Genomic DNA, 15162 nt, shown 5'->3' with positions numbered 1-15162 from the left:
CATGATTCGTACGAGGTGTACGAATATATGGTGGTCCTGCTTGATCAAGATAAAGCTAAAGCGATCTACGACGATTTAGGGTTTTCACCGCATAATCGGATCATCCTACTCACGATTGGGCCTCGCGCTCGCGTACGGTGATCGTAAGCCGATCCTAGACAGGGCCTAAAAACCAACACGAGGTTGATCCCGGAACATCCTCGTCTAGGGCTAGCAAACTACACCCTACACGCCGCTGGATCCTCCAACCCTTTGTAAGGCCTAACTATTGCGAATATTAAACTAATCCTTGAGGAACAAGGAGCAACCGTAACGGATCGGATCTACTAAACAATGATCAAGCGGGTGCCGCCCCTACACCTAAGATAGGTGTAAGGGCGGCTAGATGTATAAGGGTTGCACTACGACAGCATATGATACGAAGAACAATGCTAACCCTAACACATCTAAGATAACTACGTTGCTCGCCATCAAAAAGGCTTCAAGCACGAGCAACGCATGAACAACGTAATAAGCTTGTGCTGCCTAGATCGCAAGATGCGATCTAGGCAGCATGGTGCTTACCAGGAGAAACCCTCGAGACGAAGGAGTTGGCGATGCGCCGAGATTGATTGTGTTGAACGTTGATTGTTGTTTATTTCATAAACCCTAGATACATATTTATAGTCCAGGGGACTTTCTAATTCAGGCGTGCACCTAACCGTGCACGGGTTAAACTCTAACTAACCGACACGTAATCTAATATGTTACAGATACAAGGGCAAACTAGCCCAAATTTTGCATATAAGGCCGATTCACGTATTTCTTCCGTATATAATCTTTAAGCCCATCTTGATCGCGGCCCATCTCCGACTCGGTCAAATTCTGGTGATAACACATGCCCCCTGGTTTTGGAAATGACATTTCCAAAATCATTATGCTTATCCCTCATCGGGTCATGTCATGGCGTCTTGCCTCCTTGACTTTATCACCAATCTAAAAAATTCATCTTAAAATGAAGGAATGTCTTCACTTAACTTTGCCGATAGCCAGAGTCAAGCACTCCCCAAAAGAGCCGATGGTACCACATCAGCCTTTACGATAAAACGGGAGCAAGGCCAACCTAACTGCCCCTCCAAACGGTAACCCGCGCCTTTCATCTGAGAAACTCAGATCCCCAAATCGCCGCCCCGGCAGCTCTACGAATCTCAGATCTCAGCCGCGCCGTCCCGATTCCTCAGCGCATCCAATGGCGGAATCATCCAACGCCAACGCCATGGTCTCCGGTCTGAAGGTAATCCTCAACAGCCCCCTTGTCACGTGCATCAATGTTAGGAGTAAACAAGCAAACACCTGAATTAATGTTCTATTCCACTATCTATTTTAGGTCTCGGACATCCTCGCTGCCACATCCTTCTCTCGCAAATTCCATGTGCCTCGGTCCTCGTTCTTCCGAGAGTCCCGCCCTCTTAATTTCATGCGAAGCTAACGGAATCCCCTTCGTGAATCGAACTTAGACCCGACCTCCTCGGGCCGACCGCTCGCGAGCCCGGCCTAATCCCCCGAGGGTTGGGTGACATGGTACAATAGAGTATCCAAAATCCATTATGCCACCCGGGAAGCCATAGGGATAGCCGATGCCCTGTCATTATCATTGTCTCCTCTTGAGAAGAATGAAAATATTCCGAAAACCATCGGCTACTTCGGTCCGACGCACCGAACCGCTTCATGTTTGGCCATGGCCCTATGACACCAACCCTCGTCGGACGTGGCCATGATCACGAGGCCTAGACATTGCATCCCCAAGCCCTTCGCATTCAAACTGCCGAAAGTCCCTTTCACCCTTTCTTCTAAAAAGAGTGTACCAGCTTGGGGTGCCTACCTCAATCGTTATATGAAGACCAAAGGCCCCGTGACAGAGAGAGAACACACAGCCTTCCCGAACTTTTGGTTGGAACACTTCATATTCTCGTGGCCCATCACTTGCCCCTACCAAGAATTACCTTTCCCTAGCCTATGAACTGGCCAAAGGCACCCATCTCGGCCTAGGCAAACTGTTTCTTGGAGAGGTCTATCGATCTCTTCAATCGATGTCCGTCAAACTGTTCTCTCAAAAGACAGCTTAAACTCGGCGGTCCCCGGTGGTTTATTCAGTTATGGGCGCAGCTATACTTTGCGAACCGGATCCCGGACTTCCCACCTTTGACCTCCCGCACCTTTCCGGATGCTAACGGAAAGGATATCCGATGCACCAGCTATGGCCAAGCTTTGTATGGTCTCCCGAGCAGACAGGCTGATCCCTAAGGAAGCAGCAGGGTGGTTCAAGATCTTCTTCCAAGGTTTGGACAACCCCCTGTTCTTTCCTTATACTGAACCGGAGAATTTTGAAAATCCAGTCTCCTTTAGATTGGATAACTTTGCCGATGACGCTAGCACCCAGCATCTGTATTCCATCATGATTCGTCCTTGCTTCCTCCCCGTTGGCATGAGTACCTCGAACCGGATCATCAAGCCCGGTTATGAGTGTTATCAACCGGTAGTGGTAGCCCGACAGCTCGGTCTTGGGCAGGTGCCTCCACACTTCTTCTTACACCACCCGACAGCCAGCGGAGCTGAACCGCCCGACATCCTCACCGGCCAAAGGTGTTATACCTTCTTTGATGCTTTGGCCATTCCAATTCCCCACGACCTCCGTTTCTCCTTCACTACCGACGGTTTCGAGACTTGGTGGTCCATGTGGAAGACCCATGTCTTCGAAGGGCTTTAGGACCGCCGTTGAGACAACTTGATGCCGAGTATGACGCCCCGCGGACCAGGTACCATTACTCAAATATTTCTTGTAACCGCTTATGGTGATTGTCCGTGACCCGACTCCATCTCCTGGCAGCAACAAGATGGCCCAGCTCCCACGCAAGCCGACGGCTCCCCCTTCGTATTCCTTCCTCCGGCCCCAGGGGTTCTCTTCTGCCAGAGCTCGCCACCTCTGAAGAAAGTCATAATGCAGAGTCAGCCGATTTCACCGAAATCGGCTCCCAAGAGTAAAGCGTCTTCGGGGCCAGTTGCCCCCCGAGCCTCGACTCAGGCGAGGACGGCAGTGAGGAAGGTGGCTGTCAGGAAGACCCTGAAGCGCAAAGCTCCTGCCCAGGAAAGCTTGCACGTAAGTTGATACGTGTAAGGCCTAACTATTGCGGATATTAAACTAATCCTTGAAGAACAAAGATGCAACCGTAACGGATCGGATCTACTAAACAATGATCAAGCGGGGTGCCGCCCCTACACCTAAGATAGGTGTAAGGGCGGCTAGATGTATAAGGGTTGCACTACGACAAGCATATGATACGAAGAACAATGCTAACCCTAACACATCTAAGATAACTACGTTGCTCGCCATCAAAAAGGCTTCAGCACGAGCAACGCATGAACAACGTAATAAGCTTGTGCTGCCTAGATCGCAAGATGCGATCTAGGCAGCATGGTGCTTACCAGGAGAAATCCTCGAGACGAAGGAGTTGGCGATCCGCCGAGATTGATTGTGTTGAACGTTGGTTGTTGTTTATTTCATAAACCCTAGATACATATTTATAGTCCAGGGGACTTTCTAATTCAGGCGTGCACCTAACCGTGCACGGGTTAAACTCTAACTAACCGACACGTAATCTAATATGTTACAGATACAAGGGCAAACTAGCCCAAATTTTGCATATAAGGCCGATTCACGTATTTCTTCCGTATATAATCTTTAAGCCCATCTTGATCGCGGCCCATCTCTGACTCGATCAAATTCTGGTGATAACAAATGGTTGCGCGCATGTACATAGCCTTGGCATTACGTCTCAAATAAAATTAAAACTATGGGAGAACCTATATTGGTATTTACAGGTTTGTGGTTTTGTATTTCCTTTCCGCCGACTTCAGAAAAGTACAAGAGTATGTCATGGAAGAAGAAATAATATAAAAATCTCGAAGATTTACTTTTTTTTAGAATTTATTTTCTAATAGTTGGAGAGAGCTTATGCATCTCCACCATGTACTATGTGCTACTTTAAATATCACTGCTCCATGAAGTAAGAGTCATAAACCTGGTGAAACTTAGATTGAGGAACATAAAGTTATGATGAAAGAATTCGGGGGGGGGGGGTTGCTTTTGATCATCAACACAAGTTATTCATTTCTCTTAGATCATTTTCTGTTTTGAAATAACTAGTGATGTGGTTTATCATTTTGAGAGTTCAATCATTAGTTCCTTCCATTCAGAAGCATCTATACTTCTTATAAAGCAAAACTTCATTAACTACAATTAATGTTAGTCTATCTCTACATGCAAGCTAGCCATCCACATCATCTATTCCGTTAGCCAATCAAATGTACATGGCATCCCCACTAACGTTCACTATTGATGTATCCTTTCATGCAAGCTATTCATGTTACCATTTTTTTCATTCAATTGTCCGCATAAATAATTTATAGCCATGAAATGTACAAAAAAACAATATAAATTGAAGTTACCATCTCGAGTATTCTTGCATACTTGTATAGACAATTCATACTTCATGTGCATTATACCATTTCATTTATACAATACAATTTTTAGAAGATTCCCACAGCAACACGTGGGGTATCCTTCTAGCTTCTTATAAGAGTAAATTGCACCAAACGCATCTTTAGATGTCCTCGGGTGTACCCAAGCTCGAGAGCTAATGATACAAAAGACCCAAAATATACACATGCTAAGCAATTGATGAAAAATCCGTTCGAATCTTAATCTCCGGATGGAATGTTTCTTAGCATCGACTTAGAAATATTGTAGTTTTAATTTAAATTTAAACTAAAATTAGGACATTTATTATACATAGAAGGGAGTACTAGAAACAGCAAAAACCTAAATCAAATTGTTTAGGTACCGTTGCAACTGGTCTGGTAGCTTGAGCTTCTACCTTCTACCTCCCCTCCATCTTGGCTACTTTCCTTCGCACATCCTCTTCTCTGGCGGCCATCCTCGTGACCTCCTCGGCCGTGAACGGCGGCGGCAGCGTGCACGGCTCATAGGTGGCCACGTACCTCTCCCTGGACTGCATCATGAGCTCCCTGTCCCGACCTTGGGCGGGGCATGCCATGGACTCGGGGCAGAGCTCCACGGCCTTCTCCGGCACGGTGGGCGTATACCGGAGCAGGGCGGCGTACTGCTTGAGCACGTGCAGCATGTAGTCGTACACGTACTCCATGCTCATGTCCTCCCTGGCGAACCCGCTTCCCTCCTGGCCGATCCGCATCGCCTGCTCCGGGTGCGAGTTCCCCCAGTCGACGGCGAACTTGACGGCGCGGCACTTGTCTGCAGGGTCGATGGGCCAGTAGTGCTTGCCGGCGACGAGTCCCCGGGAGAAGAAGTCCTTGAACGGCGTGTCGATGGCCAGCATGGGCGAGTCGCAGGCGAGGATGTACTTCTCGCTCACCGACCACGACCGGCCCTGCACGTAGATCTTGTACGTAGATCTCCAGGTTGGAGTCCTTGAAGCCGTTCCGGATGGCGGCGCCCCAGTCGTGCGCGAACAGCCGCGCGTTCCACTCCTTGCCGGCGGCGGAGTCGTTGTTGCACCGGAAGAGGTCGCGGCGCGCCTCCGACACGCCGGCGTTCCCCTTCCAGAACGCGTAGGGCTCCCTGTCCTGCCACGGGAGGCGCGCGTTCTCCTCGCCGACCTCCTCGATGAGCGGCGCCCACGGGCGGATGTTCACCTCGGACCAGCCCCAGAAGGACCAGTCAGGCCAGAGGACCTCGAGCGAGGTGCCGTCCTTGCAGTACCGAAAGAGCGGCGGCGCGGTGGCAGGGTCCGGGTAGTCGGCGGCGCGGAACTCCGGCATGTCCTCGAGGTTGAACATGATGTCGACGTCCGGGACGCGGCCGGGGTAGCGGGCGAGCAGCTGCAGGATGCCCCACTTCGTGAACACGTCCCGCGTCTGGAAGACGCGGTGGTACGTCTCCACGTACGCGCGGCCGGACACCACAGTCAGCCGGAACGCAGCCTTCGGCTGCGCGCGCTCCACCGCCTCCCTCGTGATCCCGGAGTCGCGCCACCGCTCGAGGTCCGAGTGGATGTACCGGAAGTAGTCGGGGCACGACGGTGGCGGCGCCGTGGGTTGTTCGGGCGATGGGAACGGTGCTGGTGACGGTGGTGGCATGCCGCTCCGACATTGTGGCGTGGAGGACGAATTGCCGCAGCTGAATGGTATGGGCACGAGCGGTGATGAGCGGTGGCGGCGAGGAGGATGTTGCCCACGCCGGCTGATGCTGCCGCGGCCCTTGCCCGGCAGGAAGGACTGATCGATCGTCCACGACACATGTACAAGAGCAACACAGAGCAGCATTAAACATTATAACTAGTACAAGTATCGTAAGAAGTAAACTTCATTCATTTGCTTAATCTAATTCGTGTACAGGAGCATAATTTATTTCATTTGCTTAATCTAATTCATGTACACGAGCAAAATTTATCCATTTGCAACTATGCAACCAACTAGCTTGATATGTGTATTATTTGCCTTGCTTCTGAGAGCATCTCCAGTCGCGTCCCCCAAACCGTCCCCCAAACCGCGCCGGATTGAGCGTTTGGGGGACGTGTTTTGCTCGTGCCGCGTTTGGGGGACGTCGCTCCCCAGCCGCGTCCCCCAAACGCCGCCCCCAAATGAATATTTGTGCAGGAAAATAAAGGTTTTCATTCAATTTTGATTATATATTACAAAGTTTGAATGAAAACGGCTAGATTTCATCTAAACCTAGGCTACTGACCGCCCCGCCCCGTCGTCGCCTCCCCTACGCCGCAGCTCCTCCTGCGCGCGCCTCCTCTCCTTGCGTTCGGCGGTGGCCAGACGGTGCCGCTCCCGCCGATAGTCCTCCTCCGCCCTCCCCTGCTGGGCCGGCGGAGAGGAGAGCTCGACGGCGCGACGAATCTGCGCCTCTTCGTGGGCACGGGCGTCGTCCTGGAGCTTCTTCTCCGACTCGAAGGACTCGACGAGGGCGCGTTGCTGATCGGCCGTCTCGTCCGGGTGCGGGGCGTCGTCGTCGGACCAGTCGAACTCGTCATCGTCGTCGTCGTCCTCCACCTCGGTCTCCTCCGCCTCGGCCTCCTCCTCCATTGGCGCCTCCTCCTCCACATCTGTTGGCGCCTCCATCATCGCCGCCGCATACGCGTCGGCCGCCGCCAACTGCTCCGCCCGCCTCCCCCATAGCGCCGTAGCGCTGACTCCCGCCGTCGACGCTCCTCCGCCGTCGCCTCGCTGGCCGGAGCTCGATCGACTCACGCCGCCGGCGCTCGATCGAGTCACGCCGGTCGCGGAACAGCGCTGCCGCTCATCGCGCCGGCGCGCCGGCGCTCGTCAGCCCATCGCTGCTCCATCTCCTCCCGGTACCGGCGCCATCGCGCCTCTTGTCCCGTCGAGGCGTCGAACGCCGCAACGGTGTCGCACTGCTGCTCCTGCCACGCTGCTGCCGCCGCGGCCTCCTCAGCTGCGGAGGCAGGGCGGAGAACGCCGCTAGATCCGCCGCTGGCGGGCCTCCTCCTCGAGTGCCTCCTCGAGTGCCGCACGCCGCTGCCGGCTCGTCAATGGAGGAGACGGCGGTGGAGGGAAGTGGCCATCGCCGGGGCGGTTCGCCATTGCCACTGGTGATGGAGGAGACGACCGTGGAGCGACGAGGGCTGTGTTTGTTGCCGGCGGGGTGTGGTGGCTACCATTGATGAGCCGGGAGACCTTTTATAGACGCCGGCGTCGGGAAGAAAGCGCGGGAACGAGACGAGAAGAGGCGGGAAGATCGCGCGGGAACGGGCGGTGGCGTGCGAACGCCGGCGACGCGTGGAGGCCGCGCAGCACCGACGAGACGTCTCGCCTGCCCCTCCGTCGCCATTAAGGCAAAGATGCCGCCGTGTGTCACTGCGCGCGAACAACTTCCGTCGCGAGGTAGGCGACGGTTAGGTTAAAATTAACCGTGCCGCCGACGCGTCGGCCCCGCCACTCCCCGCCTCGCTTTCGTTGTGTCCGGCGTCCCCGGAGCGTCCCCCGTGGGACGGGGACGGGCTCGGGGCGCCGGACACCGTATCGGGCCGCGCCGGACAAAAAAGGGCTTTGGGGGACGCGGCTGGAACGCTTTTTTTGTCCGGCGCGCCCCAAATCGCTTTGGGGGACGGTTTGGGGGACGCGACTGGAGATGCTCTGACCATGCCATTATTTATCTTGCAATGTGCAAACGTCTTATGCTAGGAGATTTGAAAGGTCAGAACTATTTTTGAGCATGCATGTCAGGCCTAGATTTGCTACCTTGAAGGGTCACTTTCTTCATGATACTACATTGCAGGCTGACTTGGATCTCTTCTTTGCCTTGACAGCTTAGAATTTTTTTTTGAAACAAGGCAAAAGATTTGCCATTTTCATTGATTAAGAAGAAGTTTTAGAGTTGTTACAAACCAAGACTTGACACAAGGTCAAGCCCAAAACATAAGCCTACTCTCGCGGCATTACAATACTCAAGGCCTTAGTCCCGGCTAGGCTCCAAATGGCGGCTTCATCTTTTATCTTGGTCACCAACATACTTAAAGTGGAGGCATTGTTCCGAAAAACACGAGCATTTCTTTCCTTTCAAATTTCCCATGAGACCAACATTGCAAGGGACGCCATGGCCTTCTTTGACAGCTTAGATTAGCTTTTGCTTCTTTGCATGGTTCTAGCCTTAGCTCGTATATAAACTGTATGTAAATATTTTTAATAAAAGTTGAGCTATGGGGCTTTTGCCTCACAGTAAAGGGTCAAAAAATGTGCAAACGTCTTTAGCTAGCAGATATAACCGTCAAATAGCCAAAAATGTCACAACAAAGAGGTAGCTGTCAAATTGAATGCACCAAAAATCCAAACCGGTGAAAAGGGTAATGCGCATGGCCACACACAGATGACCTACTTATTACGCCAGAACTTTTTTGGTGCATCAGCATCTACTGCGATCCAAAATTAAACACGTTGGTGTGCTTCTGATCACTCCCACTTCCAGGATATGATAGCTCATCTAGTCCAATTAATCCTCACTCGGTGCCCTTCTGTTGGTCTGCTTGCTCTCATCGTTCTAATAGGGTCAGGATTTCGTTTTATAGCCCTTACAAACAATGAATGTATTGTAGGTACTATCACACATTTCATGCATCCAAAAAATGTCCCCCCCCCCCCCCCCCCGCCGATCCAAATTATTTGATTGTAATGTATCTACGACTAAAATGTGTCTACATATATACATCTATATTAGCATCAAGTAATATGTACTATAATTGATAATGACAAAGATCATAGCAAGTATAACTAAAAATTTCAAGCAGATCTTATACATAATTTTGCTTTGAGATTGTACAAATCAATTAATATAAGGAGACCATGCTACCGTTAGACTATTCATAGTGGGAGTAACATAGGCATACACCCCCACCCCCCAAGACATTTTGATGACATGACATGATAATAAATGAAAAAAAAGTAATATGGTAACTAGCTATGTTACCATAACATCACAAAACCTAAGTCAAGATGAGCTACAACATAACAAATGACACAATGCATAAAATCACATATAAGTTACTATCCACTATAGAGATAGTAACTTAGACTAGTAACATTGACACATGTTACTGAGAAACTCAATTTGGCTCCCGGGTGCGTATGATCCCTCTACCATAAAAACATATTTCCAAGTGTTAAAAAATTTTGATAGTAAAAAAATTTACATGTACATCTTCCTAATATATGTGTATTCGTCAAGTTTCACGAAAAAATGATATTTTTTATAGTCTAAGCGAAAAAGATAAAATTTATCTTGTGACAAGTCTTTGTTTCAGCACCGAATTTTGTTTTTTTACACACGCCACATGACATGTCGATTTTTTATGAAATGACTTTGTGAGCGTGTAGCACATGAAGATGTACGTGCGAAATTTTTGTTTCAATTTTTTTAACATTTTAAAATATATCTAACATGTATTTCAAAATAAAGAGAGCATATGCTCCCATGTGCCAAAACATCACTCCCCATGTTACTAATCTAAGTTACACCCAACTACGACCAACCTTATATGATACTGCATTATTGATCACTCCTAAAAAAATTATTTCCTTTCTTTGCGGCAAGATAACGTCCGTATTGATCATTAAAACGTTCACGTACAGATCCCTATACTAAGTGAAAGTGTGAAACTCCCATTGATTGGTCAGTACATATCGCTCTCACCTAGCTCGCGCACCATGACACGGCCATCTCTCGGATAGCAGAAAGTAAAAACAAATGGAGTATTTTGTCAAGTTTCCACGAATGGGCAGGATGTTTAATTTTTAGGGTACAGTTATAGAAATTAGAACCGTACAAATCTAGCTAATGAACCTGCAAGAGAATTTCTCGATGAGGTCCATGCTAGCTAACTTATGATCGAACTGATTTTTTATTCCGAGATGGCCTTTTCCATATGTCGCAAACACTAGACGACGACTTAACCATCAGCTGATGTTCGAAATGTCGTCGGAACAAAGAAGATTTGGCACGGCCACGCATGAACAACTCCACGTACTTGTCTACCGATTCTTGTCCGACATGATATTACGCAAGCAGATGATCAGTTAACTAAGAATAAAACTCACACGCCGCAAAGGAAAACTAGACACCTCGGTGTGCAGGTCGTCACTTCCGTCCTGATTGAACATTGGCTCGTCTAATCTAATCCAATCTAATCCGATCTGATCTGTACATGGGCAGGAAGCGGGCTTCGTACGTTTCGTTCCATACTTGGCGCTAGCTCTCGCTGCTTCTCCATGGAACATCGGTCAGCGTATCGTTCTCAGCGCTGGCACACCGGCCAAGTCCCGGCTCGATCAAAGGGTCAAAACAATGGAGTATTTGGGAGGAACTCGGGGAAATGAGGGCTCTCGCGCTGACGTCGCGTCGCTAGGAGGGAGGCTGGTTTTCAGTGGATTTTTCCCGTTTCTCTTGAGAGCGGATTTTTAGAACCTGGTTACATCGATTTTTAATATTTCGTCAGTGAGTTCACAAAAACATATTCGGCTGTGAATTAATTGGTTCGCTATTTGGGCAGGGTGAGTCTCATTTTTTCATTTGTTGAATTTTTTTAGCAAATGGTCATGATGTTTGACAAAAAAAATCATGGTAACTATATATTAACTCAATATGAATATGCATAATTTTATTAATATTTACGGAGCTTAATTTTGTTTTGTTTGCTAAGAGCATCTTCAACAGAGGCTCTAAAATTTGGCGCTGTAAAAGTCGTTTCCAGCGCGCTCAATCTAGATATAGTGTGCGGTGCCACGCGAGCTTCGCCGGAGGCTCTATTTTACAGCGCAACAAACAAGCCAAAAACCAGCCCTTCACCAGAGGCTGTAAAATAGAGCTCCACAAAAAAGTTTCTTCTACATACATACAACAAACAAGATCAAACATGCCACAAATAAATCCAAAAAAAATCAACTAAATCAACTAAATCAACTAAAAATCAACTCCGGCGAGGCAGCTCCGACGAGCTTGCTCCGGCGAGGCGTTGGAACTCCGGCCAGCAGAAGTAGCTCGTCCCCGTGTTCATCCCGTGGCTCTCCAGGTGCAGCCCATCGTGTCCCCGCGTGAAGAACAGCTGCAGCCCGTGGCCATGGCGCGGCGGGACATTGGGGAAGTCGGGCGGGGCGGCCCTGGTGCGGCGGGAGGTGGAGGTCGGGCACGGAGGCCCTGGGGCAGCGGGAGATGGGGGGAGTTCGGGCGCGGCGGGAGATGGTGCAGCGGGAGATGGGGGGAGGTCGGGCGGGGCTACCATGGCGCCGCGGCCCTGGCGCGGCGGGAGATGGGGAAGGTCGGGCGCGTCAGCCATGGGGAGGTCGGGCGGGGCAGGCCATGGCGCATCGGGCGAGGCGGAGCTCGGGCGAGGCGTGCATGGCGCATCGGCTTGGCTTTTAGCGTATGTTTTCTTTCCGCGGTGGAGAAGCCAGTTTATAGTGCGTGCCAGTCGACGCATCACCGCTTTGGATAGTGCAAACTACCGCGCGCACTAAAATATTTACAGCGCGACCTATTTTGCAGCGTCTGCTGGAGGACGCAAAAACGCGTTTGGCGCTGTATATTGACAATTTTTTTAGCGCACGCCCAGTTTACAGCCTCTATTGGAGATGCTCTAAGACCTAGAAGAGTGATTGGACAAGTTCTTGAGTCTTGGTGTCTCTAGGTCTAGATACGCTTGTTTCCTTATTTTTGTTCTATTTTTAAAAGATTGTTATGTTCACATTTTGGCAAAAAAAAAAATGAATAGATTAAAACAAAGTGTGTTTATACAATATTTGGTGTGTCAATTGCCACTTGAACTGCAACCTATGGTTCGATGGTTAGAAGAGTAGTGGTACCTCCAACCCACCAGGGATTAAACCTCAGGTTTGATACTTTGATGTCTCACCATATATTCTTGAGGCGATGTTCTCATCGGTAGAAGACTACACATGTGATGACTTCGTCAATCTCAAAATCCGCCAGATCACTTTGTTAAGACTCAATCTTCCACTACTGTGTTTTGCAAAAAAAAAAATACCACTTGCACTGTTTCACTTTGTTGTGGGCACATCCAATAGATAATTACTGAGACATGAACACCTATGGTGCACAACCAGGACACTTACGGTGCAAAAAAAAGTCCACTATAGAATTACGTTAAAAGTGCAAAGATCAAAATGGTTCATAATTTAGTTCTCTATTTAGAAATCATTTTCGTTTCAATTATTTGTCAGTCTACCACACCCTACAAAACCAGGCAGTGTCTCCTCCCGCACGGCTCATTCAATCCGAATATCTCCACGTGTCTAGCAGGGACTTGCCCTTCCCTAACCTGTAGAAAGGGCAATATCTTTCTAGTGATGATTCTCCAGGATATTTTGTTCAGTTTCCATACGTATGGATGGTTAATTAGTTGCAAGAATTTCCATGTATCTTGTTGACAAAAGGCAAGCTAGCTACTGCTGGTTGCGAAAATGGCACAGAGACGAGCATCCTGAGTCCTGAGTCAAGAAGGACGCTGAGCGTGTGTATCCCGTGAAGCACTTTCCTCATGAATTAACACACGACGAGACACGTACGTATTATCGCCGACTTCGGCAGCGATCTAGATAGCTACACTGAAGCTGATGTTTCCGTGGAGCACGTACATAGTTCGTTTTTCTCGTCTCTTTTTCTACAATGCATGATCTGGTTTTCTTCGTTCAAAAGTCCAAGATAGAAGTCTACATATATATCCTTGGATCGTAGCGTTGCTGGCTTGTCTCGTCATTGGTCCAACGAGGTAGCGTTCGAAGGAGCAGCTAGCTAGAGAACGCTAGAAAGCTCAACGGGCATTGGTCACTATACTTGACTTTGGAATGGGACCGCCACCAGATACAATAGTACCCCTTCCATCCCGAAATATAATATGGACGTCCTTAAATTTCGTTAAGTAAAAAGTTGTAACTTTGACAATGATTTGTATTTATAACATGCTCATAGAAATTGTATAAATATGTATATTATATAGTAAAAGAGATTTGCAAGACAAATGTAATGATACTCGCTACATACCGGTTTACAGGGCAATTACACAATTCGAGAAAAAAGTTTGACTAAAATTTTGTCAACAAAATATAAGATATATATCACAAAATTATACTATTGTAAACTTATTTTGAATATGAATCTAATGGTATAATTTGTGTGACATATATGTTGTATTTTCTTGACTAAATTCGTAGTCAAACTTTTTTGTCGAGATGCGTAATCGTCATTTGAACTGGTATGGAGGGAGTACATTTATAAATTTGGAATATATATAACTTGGTTATATACTAGTGGTTGAAGTTGTACAACAAAAAACATATGGAATAATTGTGTCTTATGTTTTAGGACTGGACGGACCAAGCTTATCCTACGGCTATATTATCTGATGCTTTTCCATTTCCCTTGCGTTAATTTTTTTTTTTTTTTGAGAAACACAGTACAAACGCAGACGCTCACATACACGCGCATACACTCACCCCTATGAACGCACACACGCACACCCTACCCCTATGAGCACCTCCGAAAGACTGAGTCGGCGGATTGGATCTTGAAATTGGCGAAGTCACCACAGGCGCCTCGCTGTCGACGGGAACGTCGTCTCCCACTGAATGAATATTCCGCCTTTTATGAGACACACAGATGTCAAACCTGGGGTTTGAACTCTGGTGGGCTGGGGATACAACCATCCTCCTAACCACCCAACCTCAGGTTGGTTCTAATATTTCCCTTGCGTTAATTTGGCCTAATGAATACCATATTATCGCTACGTAGCGCTTAGTTCGTGTTAACAATCCTAGGTGGTTGTGAATTGTGAATTTGTGATACACCATGGCACAATAACACGATTAAAGGAAATAAATGCTATACATTCACTACGTTGATTCGCGTTATTGATTTGTCTAGCTGGTTGTGATCGAATTGTGATGCAGCCTAAGATTTTCTTCCAACAGTGTGATGCAGCCTAAGATCGTAGGAACACGCGCGGTTGCAAAGATAACTCGGTCGAAAGGAGAGAAAAAAAAATGGCATGCACATGCGCGTATACTTACAGCGTCCAGGTCGATCCATGTGGTGCCGACGAGCAGCGCGAGCACCACGAGGCCGCCGATCACCATCCCGACGGCGCCCCTCGTCGGCGACAGAAGCGCCGTCCACCACCACGCTTTCTTCGTTGCGCCGCCTGGCGACGACGACGACGACGAAGACTGCCACTCTACGCCCAGAGCAGCGTTGTCGTCGTCGACGACCTTGCACGGGGCCGCGCCGGCTGCCGGAGGCGGCACCAAGGCCGCCGCTTCCTCCTCGTCGGGCGCAGGGATCAAGCTGCTCTTCATCTTTGAGTTGAGAGACCAGGCGTCAGCGCGCCCTAGTGTGAGGGAGGGGGCGGCTGGCGACGACGACGACGAAGACTGCCGCTCTACACCCACAGCAGAGTTGTCGGAGCTGCAACTCTGGCCCCCTTTCTCTCTCTCTATGAATATATACCACTAACTCTGCGGAGGGTAGGGGGCTGTATATATACATCTAGAAATTTAAACATATACGGAGTACAGTTTTTTCCTAAATTGTCATCTACTTGGCTTTAGAGCATCTCA

At 48.8% G+C, this 15162-nt stretch overlaps 1 pseudogene; it reads right to left on the bottom strand.

The window, feature by feature from the left end:
* Nucleotides 1-4714: 4714 nt before the first annotated feature.
* On the bottom strand, nucleotides 4715-14901 carry LOC124657013 (annotated as a pseudogene).
* Nucleotides 14902-15162: the final 261 nt, after the last annotated feature.

This window comes from Lolium rigidum, chromosome 1 (genome assembly GCF_022539505.1).
Source record: "Lolium rigidum isolate FL_2022 chromosome 1, APGP_CSIRO_Lrig_0.1, whole genome shotgun sequence".
NCBI classification, from domain to species: domain Eukaryota; kingdom Viridiplantae; phylum Streptophyta; class Magnoliopsida; order Poales; family Poaceae; genus Lolium; species Lolium rigidum.
This window is presented reverse-complemented; position numbering and strand designations above follow the sequence as displayed.